The sequence below is a fragment of the Panthera tigris genome, chromosome C1 (genome assembly GCF_018350195.1).
Source record: "Panthera tigris isolate Pti1 chromosome C1, P.tigris_Pti1_mat1.1, whole genome shotgun sequence".
NCBI classification, from domain to species: Eukaryota; Metazoa; Chordata; class Mammalia; order Carnivora; family Felidae; genus Panthera; species Panthera tigris.
Window position 1 is genome coordinate 152,088,314 of NC_056667.1, and position 19,333 is coordinate 152,107,646.

The 19,333-nt window shown below is 33.8% G+C and overlaps 1 long non-coding RNA gene across 2 annotated transcripts in view; it reads right to left on the reverse strand.

The window, feature by feature from the left end:
- LOC122241363 overlaps positions 1 to 19,333 on the reverse strand; it is a 178,850-nt gene that overhangs the window by 58,259 nt on the left and 101,258 nt on the right. The gene's annotated exons all lie outside the window — the stretch shown is intronic.

The window sequence follows — 19,333 nt, forward strand, 5'->3', positions numbered from 1 at the left end:
AGCAAAATTGACAAGGACGCTGCATGATTCTACTCTTTGTAATACACCAGATACTGGCTAATGTCAATATTTATTTATTCTCATAACTGTAAAATACCTTTCTTTAAATTGTAATTTGGTAAGATGCCGTCAGCCTATACCAAAGGATATCATAAGAAATAGCCATATGATGGGGCACCTGGGTGGCTCAGTCGGTTAAGCGCCCGACTTCTGCTCAGGTCATGATCTCATGGTTCGTGGTTTCCAGTCCAGCATCGGGCTCTGTGCTGACAGCTCAGAGCCTGGAGCCCACTTTGGATTCTATGTCTCCCTCTCTCTGTCTCTCAAAAATGAATAAACTCGCGCTTGCGCTCTCAAAAATGAAACTCCCACTCACGCTCTGTCTCTCTCTGTCTCTCAAAAATGAATAAACATTAAAAAGAAACACTTTAATGTATGCATATTAGTCCTCAAAAAATTTAAAAAAAAAGAAAGAAAGAAAGAACCCTATGAAACTGGTTGCTGTACTTCCAGTAAGATGTGAATGCAGGCAATATTCCCTAAATTAAGCGGTGCCTGCTCAATGGAGACCCAAAAGAAGTTTGTCTTTGTTATCATCAGTATCTCTGTGTTGCCAAGGCAACTAGATTATTTTTAGATTATGGATATTATGAATTATGTAACTCATAATGTGTTTTTTTTTCCTTACAGGTTACTTGGAAGCTTAAAGCCAATGTATGATCCATCTCTGCTAGAAAAGCAAAATTATCCTGTGCTGTGTGCCAATCTCACCTACAGATTCATTTTGTTCCTTGCCCCAGTTCACTCAACTTAAAATTCTATAAAATCAACTTTAAAACTTTAAAACCTTTTATATTTTATTGTATGGATTTTCACATATAGCTTTAAATTCCTTTTTTGGAAACAGAATGAAGAGTATATAAATATTTTCTCTTACTGTTTTATTAATGCAGTAATAAATTATTACAATTAAGTATGTATATTAATGATATAAATAACATAATTGGGAGTTACCCATGATCAGATATCATTGATGCCTCTATAATTACACATGGTTTCTTTATTAGTTTATAACTTTGTACTTGGGGTTTACTAGTCCAGACAAACTGTATGTCTCATCATGAGTTTACCATAGCAACAGTGAAAGAGAGCAATAGAATTTTGAATATTAAATTTTCATCAGGGATTCAATGTGAGTTTGAAGCCTTGGGTATATTGGATGGACACAGTGCTTAATATAATACAATGAGTTTTTACTAAACAGAAGATAAAAAATTTGAAGATATGGGCATTAGCCATGAAAACTATCTTTAATTGGAAAAAGAAATCACAGGCCACTGTCAAACAGAAGAATGATGTGGAATATTATAGTAATTTTTTCTGAAATTAGCATCTAAATTATTAAATATACAAGTTTTTCCTTGACTTTTGTTATTTATTTTTTTATTTTTCTAAGTAAGATACATCTGACACAACTGAAAAAGATATTATTTTCTGCATAGCACTTAACGTATTCCCTATTATACGTTAAGTAATTTTCCAGTTGGCTTGCAATTTTCCCTGTTCCTGATTGCTTAATTCTATACCCTATTCCATCTACATTGACAGCAATACTGAAAACAGCCTAACATTTACAAGATGCAAGTGAGAATAGCATTGCATGCCCTTACTAGAACCCAGTTAATTAATATTTATTTGGACAGCCTTACCCTCAGTTTGTTTATATAATACCAAAAACAATACTGATCCAAAATAAGTTAAAATAAATTGGACATACAGACTTGAATACGAAGTCACTAACTGATTTTTTCACATTCTGTCTTACTGCTTTCATTTAACTGGTTTCTCCAAACAATAATTTCATGGGAAATACATCAAATTATTCTCTCACGGTAGTATCCTTTCTGGAATAGAGAAAAGATATACAATGTAAACAAAAATGACATCAATAAAAAAGTCCTTATACTATTTCTCCACCCCAACCACTGTTCTTAACTAATGTGAAAACTACTTTTGGTAAAGCCCTTGGAGGCAGTGATACTACATTATACTGTTTGGCAGGCCCTAGCAGCCCATAACACTGTGGTCTGTAGATCGTAGGTACTAAGATTTTTAGGTACTTCTAGACTCTGAGACAAAACCATCCTCTAGAAATTCCTCCTTTTATTGGATCAGCATCTACTAATGAAGCACTTTCTCCATATCAGACATAAGAGATACCATTATGATATGGCAGGTGAAGATCCTGCCACCATGAGATTTAGATGCTTCCTGACAACACAACACTAAAAATAATGTTAATTCTGGGCTATAAGAAAGAAAAGGGATTATTATTTTCTTAAGAAATTTTAGCTATATAAAATGTGTGATCAATCAATCTGTATGAAACTCAATGTCCAAAGGACAATTGGTAATGAGAAAATGAGGCGATATCAAACACTGAAAACAAATAGCTTAGAAATATGGAAACCATAAGGATATTCTGTGCAATCTCATTCAGATTCCTTAATTAATATTGGAATTTTTTCATTATCAGAAATAATTACATAATGTTTGGGAAAAGGCTATAACTTTATGAACAATCAATCAGGAGTGATGAGAAGAATGTCATGTAAAGTCAATAGCTATCAATGGTAAAAAAGAATAAACTAGTGAAATGAAGAATATTCCATTCCCCACCTTGTCCATTTTATGAGCCAACCTCATGTCTGATTTAAATTGAAGTAAATTCCAGATAATTAGAAAAATGCTGCAGATGTCTTTCCCCTTCTAATAGTATTCTGTTATTTCCCTACAAATCCATAGAAAGATAAGAAATATTTTAAATACCTTCACAGCACAAAATACAGCATTGACACACTCAAATTTCCAGTAACAAGTGAAATAGTAAGGTGTAGAAAAATGCCAATCTTGGCCTCACCAAACCATCCTCCCAGCTCCAGAAAGCAGTAACAATTTAATCATTTGGCCACTTCAATGACATTGAAAAACAGTAATGAAACCATTCTACTTCATAATTCAATAACATAATTCATACTAGAGAATTTAAAATGGATTGCACACATTTAAAAATACATTTTTATTTTTATTAAATATATTTTATATATCACCAGAGGGAGTAGCTAAACAGCTCCAATAGCATTGTAACTGACTGAAAGCCTGAACTCAAGCAAAAAAAAAAAAAAAAAAAAAAAAAAAAAAGCAAATTCCAAACTCTATTTTGTATTTTAATAGGATCAGTTAGCAAGTTTAAATTCCCTCCGCTCATTGTGCTTTCAAGTTACAAATGAGATCTAAAACCATAAAGTAAAAGCAAGAAGAAAATGATTTTCAGATTCTCTGACGCTGGAGAAAATATATACAATGGGTTATATGAAGAGATGACCTTTATCTGCCAAAGTAATCTGAATATATTTCATACACATTTTTGAGTACTCTACGAGAAAGCAAATTGTGTGAGATAAAGTTGTTAGAATCAAAGTTAAATGCGACAAAATGTCACTTCATTTAAAACGTAATGTTATAGAAATAAATTAATGCAATGTAACCAGTTATAAAAATGCAGAAAGGATCCTTTTTATGTTTCTCTATTTCTATGACTGTTAGTAAGAAGCGCGTAGTACAGCTTTGCTGTACCGTAAGATACCCCAGTATCGTCATGTATAAGACCTTCAGATTTAACCTGACCTCCTCGGAATGGATATCCACACTACAGTATGTTAGGAGACCTTTTTGATACCACTTTGATAATTCTTTGCAAACCTCCATTAGAAACAGAGAAAAGCCACTTCAAGAGTGTGCACTTACAGCTTACTGTTTACCTATACACTCATAAGATCAAAACCCCTGGTCTTACTGTTTTTGTTAACAAGGAGCAGTAAAAGTCTTCCCACATACTGAGTTTTGGTTTCCATTTTACAATCTGAGATGACAGACGGCACAAAAATGATGAGAAAACTGTGGGGAGGCTTCCAGAAGATTGATTCTCTCATCAGCTGATTCTTTTCTAGTTAGTCTTTTATTGACTACAAAGGTATAGCCAATGCAGAAAAGGAAAACCAGACTGCCCTGTTTAATCCTGAGGGCATTGGCAAAAGGTGATCACTTTTTGAGAAAACAGAGGCCTACAAGGAAATCAGCACACTGTATGAGCCGTTAAGCTGATTTAAACACACAAGGGATGCCTGGGGTTGAGCGCAAGATCTCTGAGGTGTGAGATGAGAATGAAACCATTCCACAGACTAATATTACTGAGCTTTAGTAGCAGGTGGTACAGTTGATCAGTCAGGAACCTGTCATTTGGAGAATAGGCCAATATATCTGAGAGACACGAAAAATCCTTCATTTTTTTCCTCCTTCTCACCAAGAGTAAAAATATTGCGATTTTGAACTTTGAGCAATTATCAACTACAAGTTTCCACAATTTAGGCACCCATAAGAAGTGAGCAAAACTAAAATATGGCTAAATTTTCTGATATTTGCCTAAGATTGCAAAATATAATAACTCGTAGTGGCTGAACCAGATATTTAGTTGTGATTTAAGTCCATCTGGAATGAAGCCTTTACATGTTATCAGCATAACCTGCAATCCAGACAGCCCAGAAAAATCCACATGGAATTTGCATAGCCAGAGAGAGAAGTAAAGACTCACATTTCCCTTTCTGTTTTGCTGATTTTGTGGTTTGGATGGTTGGTTTTGTTATTGGCATGTTATTACATAAACAATTGTAGAGAAAAATCTGCAGTTTAACGATATCCATTTGCTACCTGAAGTCTTAGAGAGAGGATGAAATGTTAAAGTGGGTTATTAACTTATATTTATAATGGCACCACCCGACCCTATCATTCCCCATTTGCTAATTCCTACAGACAATTCAAAAACAGAAGACTGAAGTGACAAATTAAATAAATTAGAATAGATGAAATACCACATGTTTTAAAAGGGTATTTTCACTACACCCTCCTCTGTACCATGAACATTTTGATTCACAATAAAAATTAATAAGGATATTATTAATATATTTCATTAAAACTAAGATACTATCAAGTTCAAATGCACCTAATTTCAAACATGTTAAGCCCTAAAAATAGGAAGATACAATATTTGATTTTGCTTTTACTTACTGTGAGTTAACCATAGAATTCCTAGATACAGCAGTCTTCTCTTCAGATAATCTTTTAGGACAGTACATATCATTAGTGACTATACGCACAATTATTTTTTGAATGTCCGCTAAGTATCTTGTAATTTCCTCAATTCAGGAGAATAGGTGAGTGTGTGTGTGTGTGTGTGTGTGTGTGTGTGGTGTGTGCGCGCGTGTGTGTGTGTGGTTTAAAGTCAATAATAGAAGAGTTGAAGAAAATTTGCTTTATCAACTTATCTATTTACCTCTTTACTAGAATGTTTTGATAATAGAGCCCAGAAATAATATACCAAAAATATCAGAAAGAAACACATGCAAGAAAAAACTTTGCAGAGCATAAATTCTTCTTACAACTTTAGCCAATTAAGTGTTACACATTTTTTTAAAAAAAAATTTGCAATATACTGCCTTCTCATTACTTCTCCCAGCTCTTTGGTTTGAACCTTGACATAACGTACTAAGGCTTACATGTATGAACTCGAATTAAACGAAATTATTTTCTCTGACTACAATCCTCTGTCTTTATGACTCTTTCACCTCATTACACCTACTGATTTCATATCGTCCCAGGTCCATTGATACCTGCCTATTGTAAAAGCCAATCAGCTCATCTCCCTTCCGCCTTCTCTATTTCTCTATCTCTGGTTAGCCATAATAAAGATCTGTCTTTCTTCATGTTAGAGATGATATCTCCAGACGTTCTGATTTTCAGAAAATGGCCAAGCAGCACACATGCCTACACCAGGATGGTAGCATTCACGGGGGCAAATTCAAGGAGCAGGCATCATGGCAGGTGTTTAGGCCCATTTGCCCCATCACATACTGTGAAGAGCACAGAAACCTGTCAGGACTCCTGGTGAGGATCGAAGGCCCTCGGACTGTGGAAACTTTAAAACTGAAGATCAAGGAAGCATTGCCCCTCCTCTGGCATGATCAGAAGTCAGAGTACAACAATACAACTGTGACCTGCCAGATACTGACTCCAAACTTAACCTGGCAGTACCAGCCCCTCCCCTGACACAATCACAGGGCCAGAGAAGAGCCATGCAGTTGTGTCACGTGACGAGCACCGTGTATCACCTCTCCTGAGTGAGGAAACACCACTCCCTTCACTGGTGTGGTAAGAAAGCTGAGGCCCAAGTCTCACAGAGGAAACCTGACCACACAGCAAGCACAATGTATCAGCCTTCACGGCCCCTTCCGAGGCACGATGTGGGCCTGCGAATCAAGCCTCCTCCATTGACAAGGATCGGTTGCCTGAAGCATTGGGTCTTGGCCGGTTTCCGTGGAACTTTATAGAAAGCTAGTGCCTTCTCTGGATGACCAGGCTGCTGGAGTTATGTTTTAAAAGCTTTAAACTTTATCTCGCAGGGATTAAAAAATCAAAATGACATGGAGGTTCTGATAGTTTATTTTCACAGACCACTTTTTACTTCTCTGGAGTCCACATTTTCTCCAAGCCTGGATAAATGGTAGCGCCTACGGTTTCATCTCCTGTTCCCTTTCTGCCAGGCATCTCAGGGAAAGTCAGGAAACTGTGTCCAGTTATTCCAATATCAGTTGGGTCCTTGACTGCCCTTTGCAGCAATCTTTATTTAATTTCTATGTTGTTTCCTACAATGTTAATTATAAACTTGCCCTCTCTTTGCAGACTCTCATTCTCAGGAGAAACTTTGCCCCTATAATTACAGAATTTTAGAAAATAAACATCTTCAATGTTTCTATTCCAGCCTCTAAATATTTCTTCATATTTATTTATTCCTTTTCTTGTTTTGTTCTTTCTGTATTACACAATCCTTTTCTCCTTCAGCCATATATTCTATTAGTTATCCACAATAGCTCTCATGCCTTCAGTTTCTTATTTATACATTTCCCCTCCACTCATAAATGTGTTCCCATGAATGAAAATATAATTTAATAAAATATCTCTATTTGTCCTCCAGCCATTTTTGCTCCATATCATTCTTCTCACTGAAGACTTCATAAAAGTCTTTTTCTGTGCCTTGATTTTCGTTTTTTACCCATTCACTCATCTCTTAATTCCTATTAACCTGGGTCCCACCACTGGAAATGCTCCGTTTAAGATATACAATATCAGCAATTACTAATGAGGTTGAAATCTGTTAAGTGCTTTATAAATATGAGCTCATTCTTTTTTTAATGTATTATTTATTTTTGAGAGAGAGAGAGTGAGCAGGGGAGGAACAGAGAGAGAGAGATAGAAGATCCAAAGCGGGCTATGCACTGAAAGCAACAAACCCCTCACAGGCTTGAACTCACAAGGTACAAGTTCATGACCTGAATAGAAGTCCAAGGCTCAACTGACTGAGCCACCCAAGTGCCTGAATATGAGATCATTCTTATCAAACGTCCTCAAATTTTCAGTTCTCTTCCTGTCTCTGATTGCTTATTAGCTGAACCTCAGATCAGAGCCATTCCTCCTGCTTTAAAAATCATTTTACCCCTAGGGTGCCTGGGTGGCTGAGTCATTTAAGCCTCCGACTCTTGGTTTCTGCTCAGGTCATGATCTCACTGTTGGGTTTGTGGGATGGAGTCCCACTTTGGGCTCCTAGGGATTCTCTCCCTCTCTCTCTGCCCTTCCCCCGCTCACACCCCCACGGGCGCACACACACTCGCGCGTGCTCTATCTCTCTCTCTCTCTCTCGTTAAACAAACATTTTTGAAAATCATTTTATCCCATATCTTATCATATTTAGACTCGCCCACACCAAATAAAGGTATTCAAAGAATTAACAAGGATATAAGCAAATTAATGATGCAATTAATGCATTTAATTGCAGTAGCATAAAAAACAGTACATGAATCTGTTTAGTCTCCTCCTTCTCTTATACATTTGGTGCTTACTATGAGGACAAACGAAACTATGAATCTGCCCAAAGAAAATGTTATGTATATATTTTTGTAAACTATGGCTTTAAAAAATAAGCTTTGCCAGCTGCATATTTGTGTTGCTTTGCATTAGGATTAATTAATTCTTTATGGTATTTTAGATGTTTTGTGAAATAAAGTCTTTAAATGATTCCTCTCTAACACTGTGGCAGCTTTTGCTTTCAGCTATGCATACATTATATATGACATGCATATTTAATGTAAATATCTCACGTATAGATGCAAAGCATGATTGCACAATTTACCGCTTACCTTCAGGGGTGGGAGTTAAGAGACATTTTATTTTTAGAAGAAATTTCTTGGATTAAAGCTGGACAGACCTTCTCACTGCCAAACCAAATGTAATAGTAAAAAAGGAAACTCCCGGCAAATGTAGACGTACAATGGAATTGATGTATAAAATAATAGCCTTGCTTAGCTACAGTACCAAAAAAAATATATTTCCATGTTTTCTTTGCCAAATAGGGGAGGAAAAAGTAGCAGGAGGAAAATTTTATTTCTCAGTCTCTAAAAGTAGAAAGGAAAATTCTGTGTAAGAATACATAAATTGTAAATGTCATTTAACAGATATCACATGTGAAAGTGCCTTCAGTGCACTATTTCCAATTTGCTTAGACAACTTGAAAGTAAAACATCAAGATAAGTGCCCGTAACTTGCCCCAGAAAGGCCACGATTTAAAGAGAAACAGTATTTTCTGATTTAACTTATTACTATTGATTCACAAGGGGGAAGTTGCATTCAAATATGTATTTTCAAAATAACACATCATACACTAAAAACATCAAAATACATTGAAACAGTGTTTAAAGAAAGAAGGATGAGAATAAAACTATCATAATTCACATGCAAACATATCCATTCCAGCTCCCACTGACAGCCTAAAATATGAACAATTTCTTTTAATTTACACTTGGTAAAAATCCAATTAAAGTCAATTGTGAGAAGAAAAAAGCATCTACCAAATATTTACTTTTCGCATGACGTTCAAAGTTCTTTTGTGTCTCATTCCAAGTTGTAACCTTCTCATTTAAACAGCTCAATCACGTAGTCGATCACAGAGGTGTAATTACTGCCTTACCTCATTCGATCTTGCTTTTCATGCCCCGCCTCAGTGCAGGTAGCACTGACCATAGTTATATGTCAGGAAGACTGCCAGCTGGAAGACTGTGCTGTACATCTCACAGGGGAGTTTTCAATAGAGCCCAATTTTAAATAGTTACACAAGCATTGCTAAGCAGGTGGTTCAAGGAAGTCCGGGTTCTTACTCGTACTTGCACATCTCTTCTCCCAAACCAGGCATACACATCAGATTCAAGTTTAGTCTCCATAATGTGAAACCAAGTGACATTTGGGACATTCTTTAAATAATTCATTATATGAATCTATAAACCCAGACTATTAACCGTCTCTGTAATATTCTGGTCCTTCCAGTTCTAAATAGATCACTTTTACCGACTCATATACTGAGCTGAAGGGACACGGTTTTTTGCAGAATGTTTATATTATCTTCATGAGAAAAGATATGGACATATTAAAAAAGCTTCAGCAATAGGGGCACCTGGGTGGCTCAGTTGGTTAGGCATCTGACTTTCGCTCAGGTCATGATCTCATGGTTTGTGGGTTCAAGCCTCTTATCAGGCTCCATGCTGACTGAGTGGAAGCCTGCTTGGGATTTTCTCTCTTTCCCTCTCTCTGTCCCTCCCCCACTTATGCTTTCTCTCTCAAAAATAAATAAACTTAAAAAAAAAAGGTTTCAGCAATATAAAAGGACTGAATAAAGTTAAAAAGAAAACACTGTAAATCCAAAGACATACTTTGAAAGAGCTTAAATATAATAAAGATGGAGAAAAAATATACCAGACAAATATGAACCAAAATATCCAGGTAGCAATTTTAATATCTAATGTTCTCAAACTTAAGACAAAATTATATTTAAAAAAGAAAAAAAAAGATACTGTATTCTGATCAAAGACATAAGAAAAAATACATAGTATGATGAACATTCTAACATATAGTTAACTATATAGCCTCATAATATATCAAGCCACTTAAAAGAACCATAAAAAAATTTTTCTAGCTGTTGATTTTAAACTTCATGAAGATACAAACAAAGCAACCAAATAAAACTATGTGCAGAAATATCAAACATCTGAAAAAAGCAATTAATAAGCTTGAGATTATATATAGAACTGTACACCCACAGATAGACAAGACATATTGTTTTTGAGCACATACAGAACACTAACAAAAATAGTTCACATATTCAGTCATGAGGTAGCAGTAATAAATCCCAAAGGATAATATTATGCATTTGTTCTCTGTCCTCAATGCAACAAAATTCAAAATTATAATAGAAAGATAATTTTAATTTCCTACATATATTGGAAATTAAATAGCACACTATTAATTAATTCCTGGGTCAAAATAACGTAAGTTAAGACGTATTTTAGAACTTAATGACAATGAATACAGAGCATGTCAAACTATGTAAGGCAGAGATGAAGTGAAATCATAGTTTAAATGTGTATATCAGGAAACAAGGAAGATTAAACACAACCGAACTCATGTTTAAAAAAGAGAGAGGTGAGAATAACAATACCTAAAGAATCAAAAGAAAGAAATAATAAAGACATCAACAAAGTTAGGAATAAAAATGGAGACAAGTAGCAGAAACATAGCTATTCCTTGGAAAAATTAATAAGAAAGATTTTAGGGGTACCTAGATGGCTCAGTCTGTTAAGCAACTGACTCTGGCTCAGGTCATGATCTTATGTTCCGCTGAGTTCGAGCCCTGCATCGGGCTCTGTGCTGACAGCTCAGAGCTTGGAGCCTGCTTCGGATTCTGTGTCTCCCTCTCTCTCTTCCCCTCCCCTGTTCACGCTCTGTCTCTCTTGCTCTTAAAAATAAATAAACTTAAAAAAAAATTTTCTAAAGAATAAATAAGCATTTAAAAAAATACGAAAGATTTTAGAAAAATTGACCTAAAAAAGAGGAAAGATATAAATAAACGCAATGCAGAACAGAAAAAGGAAATAAGACATATAACAGGTTTAAAAATTAAAGTATTATAACAATTATATCAATAAACTTGAATGGCTATGTAAAATGGATATATTCCTAGAAAATTATAAAATTCCGAAATTGACAAAAGATAAAATAAAGCACCGAATAGGCCACTAAATCTTACAGAAATAAATGTTAGCCATATGGATGGCTTTACAGGTCAGTTCTACCAAACTTTCAATGAGTAGCTAATATCTGTCTTGTACAATACATATACATAAAATAGACAATACATATATATATTTTTTAATTTAAAAAGAAGAAAAAAAGGGGCTTACCTAATTTATGGGACTACTGTAATGCTAATATGATGCAAATGAGCAAAATTATGAGAGCTTTTCACTTATAAACATGCAAACAAAATTCTTAAAGAAAATATTAACTAAAATTCCGAGAAAATATACCATGATTAATTACAATAATGCAAGAGTGTTTCACATTCCAAATGTATGTTCTATCACATTATTATTAAGAAAAAGAAAAAATATGATTTCCTCAGGTAACAATTTTAAAAACTTTTGGCAACCTAGGAAAAAAAAACAGGGGAGTCTCTTAAAGAGTAGGTAAACTACATGTTAGTTATCTATTACTATATAACATATTGCCCCAAAATTTGACACCTTAAAGCAACTAACATTTATTATCTCATATTTTCTGTGAATCAAGTAAGTGGATACAGATGAGTTGGATGGCTCTGCCTCAGGGGCTCTCATGAGGCTGCTATCAAGATGTGTCCAGGGCCATAGTCGATTCACAATCCCACTGAAGGAAGATCCACTTCCAAACTCACTCACATAGCTTTTGACAGGCCTCAGTAGAACTGTTTCCAAGCTCATCCACATGTCTTCACTGACCACAGAAAATCTACTTCCAGCTCATTTATGTGGGTCTCTCCACAGGGTACCTCATGAGATGGCAACTGATTTCTCCCAGAGCAAATAGGAGAGTACTACACCCGTGACAAAAGCAACAGTCTTTGTTATAACCTAATCTTGGAAGTGACATCCTATCACTTCTGTCATATTTTATTCATTAGAAGTAAATAAATAAGCTCACTCCACCCTCGAGGAAAGACAAGTCCACAAGAGCATAAATACCAGAAGGCAGGGGGTACTGGGGGACATCTTAGGGCTATCTACTAACACGGGATATACCAAAACCTACACCACTGGAGGAAATGTAATTGGGAAACTAGAATATGAATGCATTCAATGCGAGATAAAGAATAAGACAAAGAGGCCTATTGTCTTTATGCACACTACTTTTAATGATTGATACACTCTGCTGGTCTTGGACAACATAAGGGAATAAAAAATATTGAGTGAGATATATGAATTGGGAGAGAAGACAGAAACTATCCAGACATGAACATCTACCTTAAAAAAAATCAATAACTATAAAACATTTAGCAAGTTTACCAATTAAAATATCAACCTACAAAATTAAAAGTATTTATTTAAATCGGCAATAATCCAATAAAATATTACTTTAAAATAAGATACTATTCACAATAGCAATATAAATCATAAAATACCTAAGAAGAAATGAAAGCAAGAATATAAGTTTTCTCTTTAGAGGAAACAATAAAATTATAATAAATGACTATATTAGTCAGTTCCAAGTACTATAACAAAATACTATTGACTAGTGGCTTAAACTGACAGATATTTATTTCTCATAGTTTTGGAGCCTGGGAAATTCAACATAAAAGTGCTGGCAAATTCAGTTTCTAGTGAGGGACCTCTTCCCGGCTTGCTTGTGACTGCCTTCTTATTGTACACTGACATGGCAGAGAAAGAAAGCTTTGGTCTCTCTTCCTTGTCTTATGCCAACACTAATCATATTATGGGGGCCCCAACCTCATTACCTCATTTAAACCTAATTACGTCCTAAAGGCCTCACCTCCAAATACCATCACATTAGAGGTCAGAGCTTCTACATTAATTTGGAGGGGACCACAAACATTCAGTACATAACAAGAACATAGCTGTTTATTTGAATAAATGAAGGGGCATTCAATACCTTGGAAGGGATGATTTCATATTATTAAAAAAAATCAATTAAAATTCCAGTTGGATGTTCTTAAGTAACCTAAAAAACTTACTCTAAAGTTTCATGGGTGCATAAAGGTTGATGGAAACCAATCCAACCTTATAAATGTCTTCCCAGACATAATCCATATATAAATTTAAAGCCATAAGAAAGTGTGCTATTGATACAATATTAATAAAACAATATGAAAGAAAGCTCAAAGACAGACCCTGGCATATATGTGAACATTTTAGACCCATTAATAGTCAAATAATGTTTTTTTAATGTTATACCAATATTGCATTCCTAGGATAACCTGATGACAACATAGTAGTACCTTTATGTATGGTTAGATTCAGTTTGCTAAAATTTTATATGTATGCTCATGAGGGATATTAGTCTGTAGTTTTATTGTAATATCTTGTAGTTTAGGTATCAGGTTAATGAAGGCTTCATAGAATATATGGAAAAGTCTCTCTCTTTTTCTATTTTCTGAAGAGTTTCTGGGAAGTGGTATTATTTTTTCCATAAATATTTATTAGAGGTCACCAGAAAAGCCATCTGGACCTATAATTTTCTTCACAAGAACATATTTAACTATAGATTCAACATCTTTCATAGATATAGGACTAGTTGTGTTATTTATTTCTTCTTGAATAAGCTTTAATAATTTATGTTTTTCAAGAATTTTTCCCATTTCATGTAAGTTGTCAAATTTATTGGCAGAAAGTTGTTCATAAATTTCCTAATTATCTCTAATATGTGTAACAATGTTGTTTCTCAAATTCTTGATGTTGATAACTTGTATTATCTCTCTTCTTTCTGTTCATTCTGTTAATTCAAAAGTTTACCAATTTTATTGACTTTCTTAAAACACCAGATTTTCTTTTCACTGATTTTCTCTATCGTTCTCTGTTTTCAATTTTATTGACTTCCACTCTAATGTTTACTTTTTCCTTTCTCTCTGCATTTAGTATTTAATTTTCTCTTTTTTCCTCCTACCTACTTAGTATTTAATTTCCTCTTCTTTTTCTAGCTACCTAGTATTTGCTAGTTACTTAAAGTTGAAGCTGAAGTAATTAACTTGAGACCCTTCCTGTTTTCTAATATAGGCATTCAGTGCTATAAATTTCCTTATAAGCACTACTTTAGCACCATCTCATAAACTTTGATATGTTCTCATTTTCGTTCATCTCAAAATTCTTTCTAATTTCCCTTTTTATTTCTTCTTTGACCCATGAGTTATTTAGAAGTGTGTTCTTTTATTTCCAAATATCTGGCTACTTTCCAGACACCTTTCTTTTATTGATTTCTAAATTACTTGCACAGTAGCCAAAGAATACATAATCTATGACTTAAATCCTTGCATATTGGTTGAGACTTGCTTTATGACTCAGAATAGAGTCTATATTTGTAAATGTTAATGTATGTTTAAAACAAATGTGTATTTTGCTATTTTGTACTTTATGTTTTATAAATATTAATATCTTCAAATAAGTTAGTTGTAGTGTTCAGATTTTCTATAGCCTTACTCATTTTTGTCTATTTGCATGAATTATTGAGAAAGTGAGAGACAGAGATGTTGAAATCTCCAGCTATAATTGTAAGTTTATCAAGTTCTCCAAGCAATTCTCTCAGTTTTTGCTTTATGTATTTTGGGGTTCTGCCATCTTAATAAATTGATCCTTTTTCGTTATGAAATAACATTCTTTATCTATAGGAATATTTTTGGCTCTGAAATCTAGTTTGTCTGATGTTAATATAGTCTCTGTGATTTGTTTTGATAAGTATTATAATAGTATATGGGTTTTCATCCTTTTACTTTTAACTTATTTGCATACTTACATTAAAAGTACATTTCTTGTACTCAGCAGATAATTAGTTCTTGTATCTTTGTCCAATCTTACAATATCTTCCTTTTAACTGGTATATTTAAACCACTGACACTTAATTTAGTTTATTGATATGGTTAGATTTAAATCAAATATCTTATTATTTGTTTCCCATTTGTCATATTCTTTGCCTCTTTTTTCTTCTTTTTACTGCCTTCTCAAGGTTGGATGAATCACTTGAAAGAGGAGTATGATGAAAGAAGTAGAGAGAAGAGATGATACTTCTTAATCTAAGTGGAAACTTTCAGTAAAATATGAATGTGAATTTTAGAAGAGTACTCTAAGCTGGAGATAATAATTTGAGAGTCATCTGCATATTCTTGGTATTTAAAGCCTTGAAACTAGATGTAATCACTTGCAATGGGAGTATGAATGATAAAGATAAGATCAAGGAAAAGTCCTAGGCTACTCCATTGTTACGAGGGAGAGAGCTAAGGAAGAACCTGCAAATGCTACTCATGAGAAATCACAAGAGACATTGCAGATTAATCATATTAGTGTGTTGTCGTGGAAGCCAGGTGAAGAAAGACTTTAAAGAGAAGGATCAATTATTTAAAATGTTGCTTTAGTTCAATAAGGATAAAGACTGAAAAGTGACTGATAGATTTAACAATGTCGAAGGCTTTGATGATTTCAATAAGAACAGATTTGGTACAAAGGAAAGGATGAGCCAGATTTGAATAGATTCAATGGACAATGGGAGAGAAAATGTTGGAATGAGTGACTATAGATAACTTTTTTCAGAGAGTTCTCTTGTAAAAGGGCTTATTTAAGGCCAATTAACTAACAACTCATTTGTTGGATAATGGGAATAATATAGTAGAGAGGCAAAATTATCAGAAAACAGGAGAGAGTGTTTCATTTCTCAATTCATTTTATGATCCTGGCATAAACCAAATCCCAAACCTGAGAAAACATATGAAACAAAAATTCTAGAATACCCTTCATGAATACAAACTATAAGTTCCTAAGAATATTAGCAAATTGAATAAAACAGCAGAGAAAAAATGACAATACATCATGACCAAATAAGTATCTTTTATTCCTGGAATAGAAAGTTGGTTTAACATCCTGAAATTAGTCAATGTAATTTACCATATTAACTGAATAAAGGAGAAAATTACATGACTTTATAAAATTCAATATCCTTTCATAATAAAAACTCTCAGCAAAATAGGAATAGTAAGGAATTTTTTTAAATTGATAAATGGTTCTTTAAAAATATATGTAATAGTAATATATATATATATATATATATATATATATATATATATAGTTAATGGTAAAAAATTAAATTGGTTTCTCATAAAATTGGGAACAGAGTCAATATGCTCACTTTAACCACTTCAATGTATTATTTCACAGAATGTCCTAGCCATTTCAATATAACCAGGGGGAAAAAAAGGTCATGAATATCTAAAATGAACAAGAAAAATTACTCATATTAGTAGATATATTATTCTATATAGAAAATATCAGTGAATGTGCAAAATAACTACAAAATTAATAAATGAATTTAGCAAGGATATATGACACAAATTCATCTAAAAATAATTTATTCTTATATTCTAGTAGAAAACTAGTGGAAAATGAAATTTTAAAATCTCTTTTACAAAACCAAAAATTATGAAAAAAACTAGTAAAGGATATTCAAGACATGTACACCGAATACTACCCCCCCCAAAAAATGCTAAGGGAAATTAAAGACTTATGCCATGTTCCTGAATTTGAATCTTCAATATTATTAAGATGACAATCAGTCTTTAGGTTCAAAGCAATTCCAATAAAAATTCCATGTGTCTTTTTCTATAATTTGACAAATTGATTCTAAAATTTGCTTGAAAATTCAAAGGACCAAAATTAACAGAAGCAATTTAAAAACAATGACAAAATAAAAGAACCTACCCTACTTGATTTTAGGTCTTACTATAGAGCTAAAGTAACACCGGGACACCTGGATGGTGTAGTAAAGCATTTGACTCTAGGTTTTCAGCTCAGGTCATGATCTCGCAGTTTGTGAGTTCCAGCCCTGCCTCAGGCTCAGCACTGTTGATGCAAAGCCTGCTTGGAATTCTCTCTTTCTCTCTGCCCCTCCTTGTTCTCTCTCTCTCTTTCTGTCTCTCTCTCTTTCTCTCAAAATAAATAAACTTTTTTAAAAAGCTAAAGTAATCAAGACAATTTAGGATTTCCAAAAACAAAACAAAATGGGGTGCCTGGTTGACTTACTTAAGCATCCAGCTCTTGATGTCAGCTCAGGTCATGATCTCACAGTTCCATGAGTTGGAACACTGCATCAGGCTCTGCACTGGAGGCATGGAGCCTGCTTGGGATTCTGTCTCTCCCTCTCTCTCTGCCCCTCACCCTCTTCCACACTCTCTCTCTCTTTCTTAAAATAATTAACTTTAAAAAAAAGCACACCCATATAGAAATCTAGATCAATGGAATAGAATACTCCAGATATAGGCCTACATAATGCGATCAACTGATTTTGCATGAAAGTAACAAGGGAATTCAACAGGGGAGAAGAAAGCCTTTTCTACAAATTGTGTTGCAATAACTGGAAATTTCTATGCATAAGAGTGAACAATGACTTCACATCTAACACAAAATTAACTGAAAATGGATTACGGACATAAATATAAGACCTAAAATAATAAAATACTTAGAAAAAGAACATTGGGGAAAATCTTTGTGACTCTGGCAAAGTCCAAGTTTTCTAACATTGAACACGGAAAGCTTGAGCCAAGTTGGAGAAAATGAACAACTGTACGTCACCAATATAACAAACTTTGTTTTTTGAAAGATGTCATTTTTGAAAAGGAAACAACAAACGACAGACTGGGGGAAGGCATTCAAAACACATGTAACACAAAAATCTTGTATACAGAATATTACAAATTCTTCTAACCCAATAATAAGAAAACAAAGAATCCAATAAAACTTAATGCAAAAGTATGTATATGAATGCCCAATAAGTACATTAAAAGATATTCTACAGTGTTACTCACCAGAGAAATGAAAATTGAAATTAAAATGAGATATCTTTACATAACCGCAAGAACTGATCAAAATAAACAATCTCAGTGAGGACATGGGGCAACTAGAACTCTCTTGCAGCACTGATAAGCATATAAAATGGTATAATCACTTTGAATATCGCTTGATCATTTCTTAGCTTGCTAAGTTAAGAAATGATCATGGCACTCAGTCATACTATTTCTTACCATTGACCACAAAGAATTGCAAACATGTCTGTGCAAAAAACTTCTATGAATGAATATTCATTGAAACTTTATTAACTCCAAGGAATTGCAAGTCTCATCTATACAAAGACTTGCAAATGAATATTCATTGAAACTGTATTTGTAATAGTCCCAAACTGGAAACAACTCATGCTCACCAACGGATAAGCGAAAAAACAAAGTGGGGCATATTTGCTCAATGGAATACTTCCTCGTCAGTAAAATAAACTAATGTTATATATAACAACATAGGTGAATCTCAAAGTAATTGTGTTGAAGAAAAGAAGCCAGGCAAAAAAATAAATGAGTAAAATAGTACGTGAATTAACATAAAGTTCTAAAAAAATGCAAATCAGCTATAACAGGTAAGTTTAATGGTTGCTTGAGGATGGGGCTGGTGGGAGGGATGGATTATAAAGGGACACAAGGAGACTTTTGGAGATGATGGAAATGTTTATTATCTTGATATTTGTAGTGATCTCACAGATGCATACATAACACTGAAACACGTATCAAGATGAGCACTGTCTAGTATAAAGAATTGTTGAATCACTGCATTATACACCTGAAACTAATAGAAAAATGTATGTTAACTATACTGGAATTAAAATTAAAAACTTAATTAAAAAGGTAATCTAATTAAACACTATATATTTTCAGTTTATTTGCCTTAAATTGCAATTCAAACTTTCACAATGTAGCTCCTATAAACATCTATTAAGCTACCAAATATAATTGAAAGTTATTATAGCCTCAACATAAAATGGACAGGTACAATCAGTGGGGCCTTATAAAGACAAATACCTTTGTAAAAATGTGTCAGCGTATATGGGAAAACTGAGAATTTTACTAAGCAAGGCACCTTGTTGTTTATTTCTTTTCATTTTAATTCCAGTAGAGTTAAAACATAGTGTTATATTATTTTACGTGTGCACTATAGGGATTTAACAATTCCATACATCTTCGAATGCTGAGCTCAAGTACATTCCTTAATCCCCATCACCTATTTTACCCATCCCCCACCCACTTCCACTCTGGTAACCATCAGTT